General features: G+C 35.3%; 1 protein-coding gene across 1 annotated transcript in view; it reads left to right on the top strand.

The window, feature by feature from the left end:
• Positions 1 to 469: 469 nt before the first annotated feature.
• LOC148277602 (protein 4.1 homolog) overlaps positions 470 to 13,341 on the top strand; it is a gene marked incomplete at its 3' end in the record, with an annotated part of 121,613 nt that continues 108,741 nt past the window's right edge. Inside the window, exon 1 of the mRNA XM_088232662.1 lies at positions 470 to 784. The remainder of the gene's footprint in view (positions 785 to 13,341) is intronic.

Genomic DNA, 13,341 nt, shown 5'->3' with positions numbered 1-13,341 from the left:
ATTTCTATTCTATATATTTTTTCACATATTTATTTCATTTTATTAATGTATAAACTCCTTATCATAGAATTATATAAAAAAAATGTTTTGGAAAAAATCATTGATGTCTGGAAAAAATGTATAATGAATGAAAAATCTGGAAAAATGAGGAGTTGCATATGCCCAATGCCAGTTCATTTTTTACTCATAAAAACACTATGTAAATGTACCGTTTTATAAATAAAAAATAATATCCAGAGCAACGTTTCTTGTTTTCTTTGAAAAATACGAAAGAAAGAATACAAAAATAAATTTCATAGGTCATATAATATTTCAATCTTCACCATTTTCATTAATTTTCTTAAAAGGATAACGACAGACGGGTTATTTTGGAACTAATGTTAATAAAAGTTATATGAAAAAGAACCGCTAGATGGCAGTAATATGAATGGGCGTAGCATCGCATTCCTATGTTTACGAATGACGTAATATCTCAAGATGGCGTCAGTTTTGCCGCGCATGTAGTCACTGTCACTCCCAGTTCCCGTCTTGCGTATTATAGAACCGCCGATTCCGTGCGCATTTAACGAAAATAACACAATAAAACGTGCAGTTTACCACGGACATTGTGTTACACGGTAGAATAATACCGTTCAGTGCATAGTTTCTCAGATTATGCGCGCGGAAACTATCGAACCGACTCTGTTTATGTGCCCAGCCCTTCGATAGTGCGTTGATTTGTGGACAAGTGTCAAGTGTTTTATGCATCGTATCCTGAATTGGATGGATTTGTTTTGACTCGAAGGTAAGCTTTACCCTAATACATTATTAATCGGTGTCTGAAGCGTTCGTAAAAAGTTATTTTTTTTACCTTACTGCCTAATTGTCGCGTTTACCTCGGGGCAAACCTACTTTTGTGTCAAGTTAGGATACGTGACACGGTTTTCCACGCCGAAACGAAGAATTTACGCAATTTCTCACTCCCCCGATACCGCACGTGTCTCGCAGTTTTATAAATTTAATGAATACATCATAATACCTCGATAATCCGAGTTATTTTGGTGAGAATCGGCTTTAGAGCGATTGGCCAAATATGTGCGCGAGATATCGAGATTCAGGTAACCGTTATGTCGAATGTCGTTATATTTAGGCCGCCGATAAACATGTCCGAATATAAATACGAGCGGGCTGGCTTGTTATTGAGATTATTATACAATTAAGTGTTGTTTTCTGAGGATTTGACATGATAGGATGATGTCATTGTGCGGTCACTTCTAGGCGTCGGCGTCGCTACTAAACTCGGCCGGACTTCTACCGGCGACTGATCAAAATGTGACCTTATTCATTATTTTTACCAAAAGCGTCTCGTTCGCAGTTTTCCGTCAAACAAAGTAAGACCACAGCAAAAAAATCAAAGGCCCTTTAACGATTTATATTAAAAATTAATTCGGTTTGTATTTGGAAATATTTGAGCTGGTATTTTCATATCTGGTTTTAGTTTTGTGGTGTCCCAAGGTTATCAACAATCTGCGCTCCCGTCAGAAAAAGTGCAACAATGTATTTTTATTCGATTTCTTGGCTGTTGCGTTCATAAAATAATGTTCTTAGCTATAAGTTGGGTAGGTACTTACTTTAAAATTAAATTATTTTTTTAAATACGACCATAATCTGGAGGTATTTTTATTAGTTGATTTATCCTTGGTGCGTGAGTAGAAAAAAAAATCTGTGTGAAAAAAAGCCAGAGCTCTGGATGAGTGGGGATCAGTCTTCAGGTCTCGGGTTCGATTCCTGGCAGGGTCGGCGTGAATCGGGTTGTGGTCCCGTGGCCAGGTCGCGGATAAAAAAGACCGAGGTTCGCACCCGCTCTAATAGGCGAGTTATTTACAGCCCTGTGAAATTAAAAAACATTTTAAATTAAAGTTATAATTATATATATATATTTTTTTTACATGTTTCCTATATATTTATTTGTTTACCATTCTAATGGAGCTAGATACTTGTGTCAAGAGAGGGAGTTCGTATCACAGGTTTTATTTGTTTATTTATCAATAAAAAAATATTGATATAAATCGTTCAGGTATTAAATCTTTATATATATAATTCCTATGTAAAGCTAGGGTTTCCTAGGACAGCGGTACCCGTATCTTAACGGCCGTAGTGAACGGTGATGCGGTGATCAGCCGTCGTAACAGTGACTAGAAAATGATTTTCTAGGAAAACGGTGTTAAATGGTGTTGATAACACCGTTTTCCTAGGAAACCACTCTCTAGTCCCCGTTACAACTGCTGTATACCGCATCACCGTTCACTACGGCCGTTAAGATACGGGCACCGCTGTCCTAGGAAACCCTAGCTTAAGTGTGATGTCACCGTACTCCTACTAAACGGCTTAACCGATTTACGTGCGGTTTTCAGAGAAATATAGATCTTTGCGCTGTGCGTGTTCGTTGATATTAAAATCTTCAATCGAATATGTAAAAAAAAGTTAGGAGCATAAATGTTTTATTCATCGATCTACCAGGGTTGCATTCGAGGAGAATGTATTTGCAAAAAAATTGAAAGACGTTGTTTTTTTGTGCGAAAAAAAAGTTTGTTATTGAATGTTTACAAACATTTGTTTTTTGTGGATCTCAATTAGATTCTTTCCTTAAATTCCTTATAATTTCTACCTATTTATTTCTTTTTATTAGATTTTTGGTAACACTAAAATAATATTAAATTCAATACATTTAAAAAAATCGTATTCCTACATAAGTACACCACTTTGTTGGTGAGACGATCGGAGTTTGACGTTTGCAAAAAGAATGCCATACTTGAAAAAAATATTTATTTTATGTTTTGGAATTCAACCATAAACAAGTACCCACTTAAATTCAATATTTTTTGAATATCAACAATTTTTAGTTTTGGAATTTAATCACTAACAAGTACCTAGATGCAAAGTATTTTTCCAAGATGATAGCAGGTAAGCCAACGTTCGGGCAGGACAACGTCTGTCGGGTCCGCTAGTATATATTAAGCAATCCTATGTTAAATTAATTTACATGCGGATTTCTCCCTTTTAGTTTTAAAATATGAGTTTTTGAATTATCTCAATTGATTCATATAAATATTAACGGAATTTTATTGTAAATCGCCCTACTTAAATAAAAACGATGCTTTAAAAATTATGATACTTTGGGCGCTTTACAAAGTAATCATATAAATAAATACATTTAATTTTAACTTTTTGAATTTGTGATTTAAGCAAAACAATTTACTTTGTTTATTCCGAAACATCGCTTCACTCTCACAGGCTCGCACCTCTGCTGGGAGAGCATTCCATGCCGTAGGGCCTGCGACCGCAAATGCGCGTTCTTCGAATTTAGTGCGCTGTTTGCGTAGAAGTTTAATAACTTTTCCTCTCGACGTAAATGTAGCTGATCTAAGCGTAAGACGTCTGTCAGCTAGTTCATATGGAATGCAAAAATCCCTTAGATAATCCGGAGCAGAGTTGTGCAGTGATTTATACATAAGCCAACAGAGTTTGTATTCCACGCTCTGTGGAAAACGTAGCCAGTGTAATTCCCGAAGTAGTGGAGTGATATGACTGAACTAAAAATAAGTCTCGCTGCGGCATTCAGTACAGACTCACAAATTGGCCATATTTATAATATTATTTTAAAGAAATTCCAGCCCTTAAAAATATGCACATTTTATCAAATTCCTTTATTGAACTCCTATAGCTCAATCACAAACAACTATTGACGTGCTAATAAGCGACGTGATAACAATTTCACACCATGGTTACACAGTGTGTGAAGTGGCCACTCAAACCAGCCAATGACAAGTCATAAGCCCTGTAAATGCTTAGACTTCCATATTACCTTCTCGAAAATGTTTTCCCTCTCTGTTGCAACAAATTAAGATCTAAATAACTAATAACCAGAGGAAATCCTGCCTGTCTGCAAACATTTGGACACACTCAAAACCTTGTTGACATATTTATGACAACACAATGCTAAAGCAAGTTTATTATAAGATATTTTAAATATTGCTGGGCCCCGATTACAATGGGAAGTTAACAGAGTTATCTTCGACTGTCTATAAAGAAAAATCGATATTTGTGAACGAAAATGAGTATATTTGCATGAACATTTAAAGTATCTTCGTCGGTAAAATAAAATTGAACATGTTTAGAAGAAAAAATTGCATCCATATTCTGCTTTTTAAAAATTTATTTATTGAAATCTACAGTCATATATACAATAATATGGTTATCATATAATAGATACTTAATAGTAGACTGAAAAGTTTAATAGAAAAGAATAGTAGACGGAGTTTTAGTCCCAACACTTATGTATGGAAGTGAAACATGGAACTGGCAGAGGAAGGATGAAAGCCGAGTGAACGCGGTTGAAATGCGATCTCTTAGACGAATGTGTGGGAAATCAATGTATGACAGGGTTACGAATGATAAAATCAGGCGAGAGTGTAAATCTGAGACAAGTATAATTGAGAAGATTAAGAAAGGGTCTCTGAGATGGTTTGGTCACTTAGAACGAATGGACGACGAGAGAATGGTAAAACAAGTATATATGGCAAAAATGAACGGCAACGTTAGACGAGGACGACCAAGGAAGACGTGGCATGATCAGATAAACCAAAATCTTAAGTCTGGTCATGTCAAAAGCAGACAGAACCGAAGGGCATGTATGACAAGATGTATGAATGTGGAAGAGGCTAGGATTGTATGCCAGGATAGACGTGTGTGGCGGTCCATTCTCTCTGCCTACCCCTACGGGGAAATGGCGTGATGGTAGTAGTAGTAGTAGTAGTAGAAAATGATTTCAAACTTATAATGAACAATATACGTAATGTGTCTTAAATAAAGTTTATATAATACAAGAATAGAATTTGGAAAACCATAAATGAAATGCCTTGGAAAATTTAAAATAAAATGAAAAAATAATATTGTATTTACCCATCACTGATCACCCACGACGGCAATGCCTGCATGCTGTCGCTGATTTACCCTTTGAATTTATTATTATTCAAGTTGAATATATCACTCGCATTGGCTCCAATAATATTATTATATAAGTTGCAAATTCTATGCATGCACGAATGTTTTGCTGCTTTAATGTTTACATCGGTGCAGTTAAATAATTTGGTGTGACGGGTACGTTTAAAAGGTACATGGAAATTAATTAAACTAAGCAGCAGCAAGGCTTATTACGGGAGTAAAAAAATATTCTCACGTCTCACAACATCTTCGAGATTTGCACTGGTTAAAAAGCCCAGAGAGATAAAAATACAAGCTGTGCTGGACAGTATTCAAATCCCTCATGAAATGGCTCCAAAATACCTATCGGACCTTTGTATTAGGGAAAATACATGTCAAAGAAAATCTACTCTTAGGTCAGCATTTGATTCAGGAAGAGGAAAACTTGTCGAAATCCGGCGCTCCCCAAACACTAGATTTGGAGATCGCGGTTTTGCCGCCGCCGGCCCCTCTGCCTGGAACCGATTCCCTTCAAACTTAGGAATCATCGACAGTCCCAGTCAGTTCAGATCCCAACTAAAATACCACTTCTTTAAACTATCATACCCTCAATTTTAAATCTGGAAATATAATATATCACTTAAGTTTAGTTAGAATATAAGGTTAGATGTACAATTGTAAAGCGCCCTTGAGGTGATTTTTTACAAAAATGACACTATATAAATCAGCCAAATATTATTATTATTATTAAGTAAATTGGGGTAGTCAGTAATGCCATTTAAAAGCTTAAATATAAACATTACGTCGACAATCTGTCGTCTATTATCCAGAGTTTTTTTTTAAATGTACTCTCGCTTCATTGTAATAACTGAATTGGTAATTACTTCTGTATATAGACATTTTAATAATTTATTTTTTATATTTGTGACTTTGTGTGAGGACCATATTAAAGTTTCGGACAGAAAACTTAATTTTACGTTGTAGATAATTGAAGATAAATGTAAACTTCCCATTGTAATCGGGGCCCTGATGGAGGGGGGGGGTTATTACGTTTACATTTTCACATGAAAAATAATATGTTTATTATGTTGGTTTATTGTATCCATCAGCATTTTAATAAGTAAAATATTGTAGTCTAAACAATGGAATTTCTCAATGAAATTCGGAGTATTGCGTCCCAAGTCTCGTGTAAATCTCATATCGGTCGAGGTTTTTCTTGTCAAACGTATAATTTTCTTCTGGTCCACGCTATCAGCGGCAGTCGTGTGTATGTGTATGTGACCCCAATACAGAAAATGACAAGTTAGAGTATTAAGACCACTCCCAGCTAACGATGGTCTGAAAATATTACTTGCGTACTTAGTACTTATTTATTCCACACACACGTCAAAATCTCATAAGTATTGATGTTGAAATATTACGTTTTGAAACACCCGCACCGGGCGCACCCCTCCAAAACGAAGTTGCTCGAAATAATGGATAGCGAGAATCATTATCATTCTTATTTACACACCCAGTGGTGCATAGGACACTGCACTCGTAAACCAAATGCAGCGTATTTCGATCGTAAGTTCGTATATGGCGACATATGTCGCCTTGTCATTTGCCACAATGAGGAAATTCAGTCGTTTTTTTTTAAAAATATGTATCGTATTATCGGCGCTATGATTTTTTAAAGTTTTGTATTTCTGAAATAACTCCGCGTGTGAAGTCAGAGGTTCTCTTCCGTTTGTTCTCGATCAGTTCTGCCCATAGTAAAAAACATGTTTAAAACCCCAGTAAAATACGTAGTAAAAACAAAATACGTAGTAAGAAACATTGTAAAAAATGTATTTAAAAAACCCAGTAAAATACTTAGTCAAAACATAACACAAAATAAGGAACATAAGTTGTTAAAGATATAGTAAAAAACATATTAAAAAACCCAGTAAAATACGTTGTCATAACAAAATACATAATAAGAAACACAGTAAAAGACATAGTAAAAATATATTAAAAAACCCAGTAAAATACGTAGTAAAAACAAAATGCACAGAAAGAAACATAGTAATAGACAGTAAACAATATATTATATATGTATAGCAAAATACATATTTAAAAAATAAAAACATTTTAAAAAGTATGGTAAAAGATGTAATAAAAAAAAGTAGTAAAAAGAAAAAAAAGTAAAAGAACAAAGTAATACATGTATTTAAAAAATGTTACTTACGGACCGACTCCTTTTTTAACATATTATAATATTATTACAAAAAAGACAATTATATACAGTAATATAAAACTAGAAACGAGACAATAAAAGAAAAAGCAAAGACAAATAAATATAATGGACGTCCTGATTGATTATGGGAGTAACGAATTTATTGAATATTATTATTTTTAATTGATTGGTAAAGTTATTTAAATTACTACCAAAATAATTCAAATCGTCATTTTCGTTAACAAATCTGATCATTCTGGGTTGAGGTGCCTGGTAACCATAGCTAGTCTTACGATGACCGAGGAACAGAATTTCATTTTCTCAGTATACGTGAAGGAACATTTAGACGTATTTGTTGAAGAATAGTCCATTGGGGTTCCGAATCAAACGGGGTGTACTATTTTTTTTGTATGGACATTCCACAGTGGCAGGTTTTATCGTGCAAGTACACGAACTAACACACAAACTAGGCACATGTCATACGTCATACGTTAAGTTACAGCAAAAACTCCCGGGCGCCTGAAAATATTTACTTCTTACTCCTGCGGAACACGGCATGCTCGCTAGCGAATTATGCACCATTAATATTCATAAGAGAAAACGCCATCTTTATTAGAATTCTATAAAACTCGGGATAAAAACGCCACCACGATAAAAATACCTATTTATAATGGCAGTTAAGCACGCGTGGGTATTTCGAAAAAATATGAAAACCAACCTGACATGACGCCGAATAATTTGATTCCTTTTCTAGACCGGCGGCGTATGTTGATGTTTCCGTCGTATCTTTATGGACGTGGCTAAGTATGGCGCATGGCGCATGGCACCCTGGATGGTCGCACTCCTCATACGATCCGTCACCTTAACAATGCAATGCGTGACGCATGATAGTATGCGCTTCGGAAGATGCGCCATAACCGCAAAGTCATATTCCTACGATAATAATCGAGAACTTGATTGTTCGAATACAATCTTTGTTTTTGCTAAAACAAATGCTCGTGATTTTTATAATCTTTTACTGTACAAGGGCACATCGTCATATTTTTGGGTGTAAATACTCGCAAAGCGAATTGAACAAATATTTAGAATCATGATACAATATTAATATTGATGATAAAGCAATAAATTCCGTTGATAAAATAAAATACCTCGGAGCACATTTATACCTTGTCCTGCCCTAAATACTGTTACAAACTGTTTTTATTATAATAAAGAAGCAATTAATTTTAGAAAAGTTTTTTTTTTATTACTAGGCCAACGTGCATATTTCACTAATTGAAATTTTTATTTTATTTTAAATGTCCTCTTGCCTTCAAACAGGCCTTTAAACGTGACGGCCAATCGTCAATGGCAGCACGCGCGATATCCATGGGAAAATTGGCCACTGCTTTTTTCATATACCGTTTCAAGCTCTCCAAATTTGGATGTCGTCTGCTACAGACCATGGTCTCCAACACTGATTACAATTTGTAGTCCAGCGGATTTAAATCTGGGCTTCCAGAAGGCCAATCTTCAGCTCTAATAAACTCCGGTATGTGATTTTCCAGCCATTGCTAAGTAGATTTTGCCTTATGAGCTGGAGCAAAACCTTGCTGGAAGATCCAATGTCTCGAATGGAATATTGTGTCATTGAGAGGCTTAACAACCTTCTCTAGAATGTCATCTTGGTACGGTTTGGCACTTGTCTTCACACCCTGCGCACAAAAATGAAGCTCAGAAACCCCTTCGCAGGAGACACCCCACCAAATTAGCGTTCTCACAATAAAACAACGAATAAAATATTGGATGTTATCGTGGTATAAAGTCCATTTTGTTATAAGTACTTACTGCGTCAAAATATTACTTTTTTGCAGTCTAGTTTTTATCCACAGTAACAATATGCCGATTGCTATAATAGTAATAACATTCTACAAACGTGGCATCCGCCCATTACATACGTGTATAAGTTGTCGATAAGAAAGAATGCATAAGTTATTCAGTAGGGGAACTATTAGAAGGCCTGTGGGACCCCTTCACTGCTCGCACGAAGGACCAGAGCAACATTCTTCCGATCCGACCGGTCGAAAAACGATCTCCAGTCTAGACGATATTGACGTGCTGACTGCTGACCGGTCGCTGGAAACGGCTACATATCACGCGAGGCGGTTTATAAAACATTAATTCCGAGCCTAACATCAGCGTTACTTTTGTAGAGTTAATCGCCACCATTTTGAATTAACAACTTGTTTTCTAACGGGCAATATGCCACTAACAGTAATATCCGATCCAAATTTATTTCCTATGTTTTTACGCTGTGTTCACTGCCAATACCACAATTTTATGGTTCATTCGTTGCATGCCAGTCAAATTGTTCGTGCGAACTCCAGACGGATGATTACAGAGTTATTGTGGAACAAATTAAACACAAGTCTATAATTATTTTGTTGTCCTTCCAGTATTTGAATGCCTTTATAATAATATTTATTTATTTATTAGTGTATACACGGCACAAATGCCTTTTATAAACATAAAACACAAATACAATTGACATACAGTGTTCTATTACAAAATTATAAAATAATATAATAACAATATATCTTTACACAGTTGTTTTATAAATGTTCTATACAGGGTGTTCTTTAAACCCTGTCGCATCCGAAACCACGATGATCAGTATTGACAAAAAGACATATTAGCATATTAAAAAAAATATTTAGATGAAAGAAAATTTTCTAAAATAAAATATTGAAAAACAAATGGTTGCTTACTTCTGCAGGGGAGAAGTGAGAGGTGCTCGGTTGTTGGGGTATCTGGCTCCCCCCTCCCCCCCTCGTTTCTCCCCTGCAGAAGTAAGCAACCATTAGCTTTTGTGATATTTATTTTTTTTAAATTTTATTCGTTCCAAAAAAATATTTAAATGTGTCAATATGTCTTCTTGCTCATACTGATCATCGTGGTTTCGGATGTGACAGGGTTTAATTAACACCCTGTGTAATAATATTTTAAACAATCTACAAATCCTAGAATATGCGACCAGTATAACAATATATTTACCGAGGCTGATATTTTTTGTGACAATGTATGTAAGTTTAGGTCAATAATTATAGAAATTTTGAGAGAAGCAGATTATTAAATAAATATTTTTTCATTTCGTTTCTTTTACATTTCGTTTCTTTTACATTTATTATATTGAACATAATTTAAATTATTGTATAATGGAGTTCTGGTACCAACCCTAATGTATGGAAGCGAAGCATGGAGTTGGAAAAAAAGGGACGAAAGTAGACTGAATGCTGTTGAAATGCGATCCCTCAGGCGAATGTGCGGAAAAACAATGTATGATAGGTGCCCTAATGTCGAAATTAGAGCAGAATGCAAGGCTGAGTTAAGCATTATCGACAAAATTAAGAAAGGTCTTTTGCGATGGTTCGGTCATGTGGAGCGAATGAATGATGAAAGAACGGCTAAAAAGATTTATGATGCGAATGTGTCTGGTTGTAGAAGTCGAGGAAGGCCGAGAAAGACATGGCATGATCAAGTACAACAAATTCTTGAAAGTGGTCATGTGAAAAGTCGGAATAATCGACGTGCGTGCATGAGAAGATGTATGAATGTGAAGGAAGCAAAGGAAGTGTGCCAGGACAGGGTGGTGTGGCGTTCTATCCTCTCTGCCTACCCCTCTGGGGAAATGGCGTGATGGTTAGTTAGTTAGTTAGTTAAATTATTGTATTAAGTGTAAACAATTTTTTTGGTGTGTGCATGAGTTTCTTACACTAATATACAAAGAAATTGGCAATATTTGTGTACATACTGTTTGTTTACCCAATAAAATAAATAAATAAATAACTTTGGGATTTTAATACTTTACATACTTAGGTAGAAAAATAATAAAAACAAAGATAACGCGGTATATTCGAAATAGCAAAAATCATAAATCATTGATTTGTTGGTATTGTTGATTTTTACAATTTAAAAATATTAAGGGTCTATGAAATACGTAAATTATTTTTTTACTACAGGTAAACGTCGTTATACGCCGGGGTTCCGTTCCGAGAGACACCGGCGTAAAAAAAATCGGCGTAAAATGAACACAAATATAATGGAAGATATAAGATTAGGTTCCGTGTTAAAATTCTAAAATTGCAAAAGACTGATCATCTTACATTCATGTCTTTTTTTTATTATCAAGATACGCTGCAATCGGTGTACCAATGCAGTGCCCTATGAACCATTTCCTTTTGTTTTTATTGATTTAATGTCAGGCAAACGCAATATCCAGTGCGCCATGGGGCCGACTAATCTCCACCCGATTTCCGTTTGCTGGATTTTTATCTAAGAGTAGCCGCTGAATTAATTTATACAAATACAAAATAAAATAGTTGATGTCAATCCACCCTGATCTTACCGTGCCTTGTGGAATTTGACGATGCGTGTTGAATGGGCTACTATGTAATTCGCCGATCAATTTAAATCTCTTATACGTACAAAGTAAAGTAACAGAGCTATTGAGAAATTCTCCCAGATTTTAATTTGGCGAATGATCAAATTGAGTTCAATAATTCGCACGCGCGTATCTGGTATCTGGCATCGTAACCGCTAACTGTATCCGCACCACACGCGGATTCTAGCTTCTAGCTCATGACTGACTCGCTACGAACTTCAATCGGATGAATCATTTCAAGTTTTACTTGATCATCGCTCAACGCCTCTGCTATCAATAGTACACTCATAAAATATTTATTATGTGTCTATAAATAAACCAATTAAATTTTGCATTGCAATGAGGAAGTTCAGTGTCTTTTTTTCTCTTTTTATATGTTAATAGGATATTTAAAAAAAAACATTTTTTTTATTTTCATAAATCGTATTATCAGCGCTATGATTTTTTGAAGTTTTGTATTTCTGAAACAACCCGCGTGTGACGTCAGAGGTTGTTCTATGACAGTTTTTTTTTTAAATTATTTTTTTTTGTTTTTTACAATAAACATAAAAATAAAACAGAGTATTAAAAAATAAAGCATAATTACATATCGATGAAATACATATTAATAGAAAAATAGTAAACATAAAATCCCACAAAGGCATGGCCTGTTCGTGGGTATACAAAAAAATGTTCATGAATTTTTGCTCCTATAATAAATAATGGACAGTTCCAATATTTTTGAATAGCATAAGAAAGAAAAAATATAATATTCTGTAAAAGATAATAATAAGTTCTTCCGACTTTTCTGCTGTTAAATTTCTTTAAATTTATCCAAACTGCTGGGATCAGGAGGGATATACTAATGTGGGTCAATCAGGAACTTCTCAGCATTTGCTCACGTGGAGAGGAAACCACTTAAAACTCTTCAGGAGAAGCCGGCCTGTTGGCAGCAGTCAACAGGCCTTCCGTTCCACTAAAATACTGTTCGGCATTTTGTTCCCTACTTTGCTTCATTTTACCAATTGCACTACATTGATCATGTATGATACTACCTCTCGTGTGAGTTCTTTATTACCTGTCGCCGATGGGATGTCGCATAGATCTTCACCCAGGCTTCTGCATCCTGTACGGGCTTTGAGTATGGCATCATTCGTGCTCTGGGAAAACCTCGAACGATAAATGAAAAAAAAAAGAAAAGATTTTTCGATATGTAGAGGGCGTGTTCTTCGGATGGGTAGGTTTTGAATAAAAAAAAATTCTCACTACTACTTATGCGCATGCGCAGTATAGCAATTTATTCGAAACAATAATAATAATAATTGGCTGATTTATATAGCGCCATTTTTCTAAAAAATCACCTCAAGGGCGCTTTAGAATTGTATACCTAAACTTACATTCTAACTAAACTAAAGTGATATATTATATTTCCAGATTTAAAATTGAGGGTATGATAGTCTAAAGAAGTGGGATTTTAGTTAGGATCTGAACTGACTGGGACTGTCGATGGTCCGTAAGTTTAAAGGCAATTGGTTCCAGGCAGAGGGGCCGGCGGCGGCAAAATCACGATCTCCAAATCTAGTGTTTGGGAAGCGCCGGATTTAGACAAGTTTTCCTCTTCCTGAATAAAATGCTAAACTAAGAGTAGATTTTCTTTGACATGTATTTTCCCTAATACAAAGGTCCGATAGGTGTTTCGGAGCCATTTCATGTAGGGATTTGAATACTGTCCAGCAAAGCTTGTATTTTATTATCTCTGGACTTTTTAACCAGTGCAAATCTC

Source organism: Micrasema longulum, unplaced genomic scaffold, assembly GCF_059751315.1.
Source record: "Micrasema longulum isolate JH-2025_06_02 unplaced genomic scaffold, ASM5975131v1 h1tg001008l, whole genome shotgun sequence".
NCBI classification, from domain to species: domain Eukaryota; kingdom Metazoa; phylum Arthropoda; class Insecta; order Trichoptera; family Brachycentridae; genus Micrasema; species Micrasema longulum.
The sequence above is the reverse complement of the archived record's forward strand: the minus strand, read 5'-3'. Positions and strand labels throughout refer to the sequence as shown.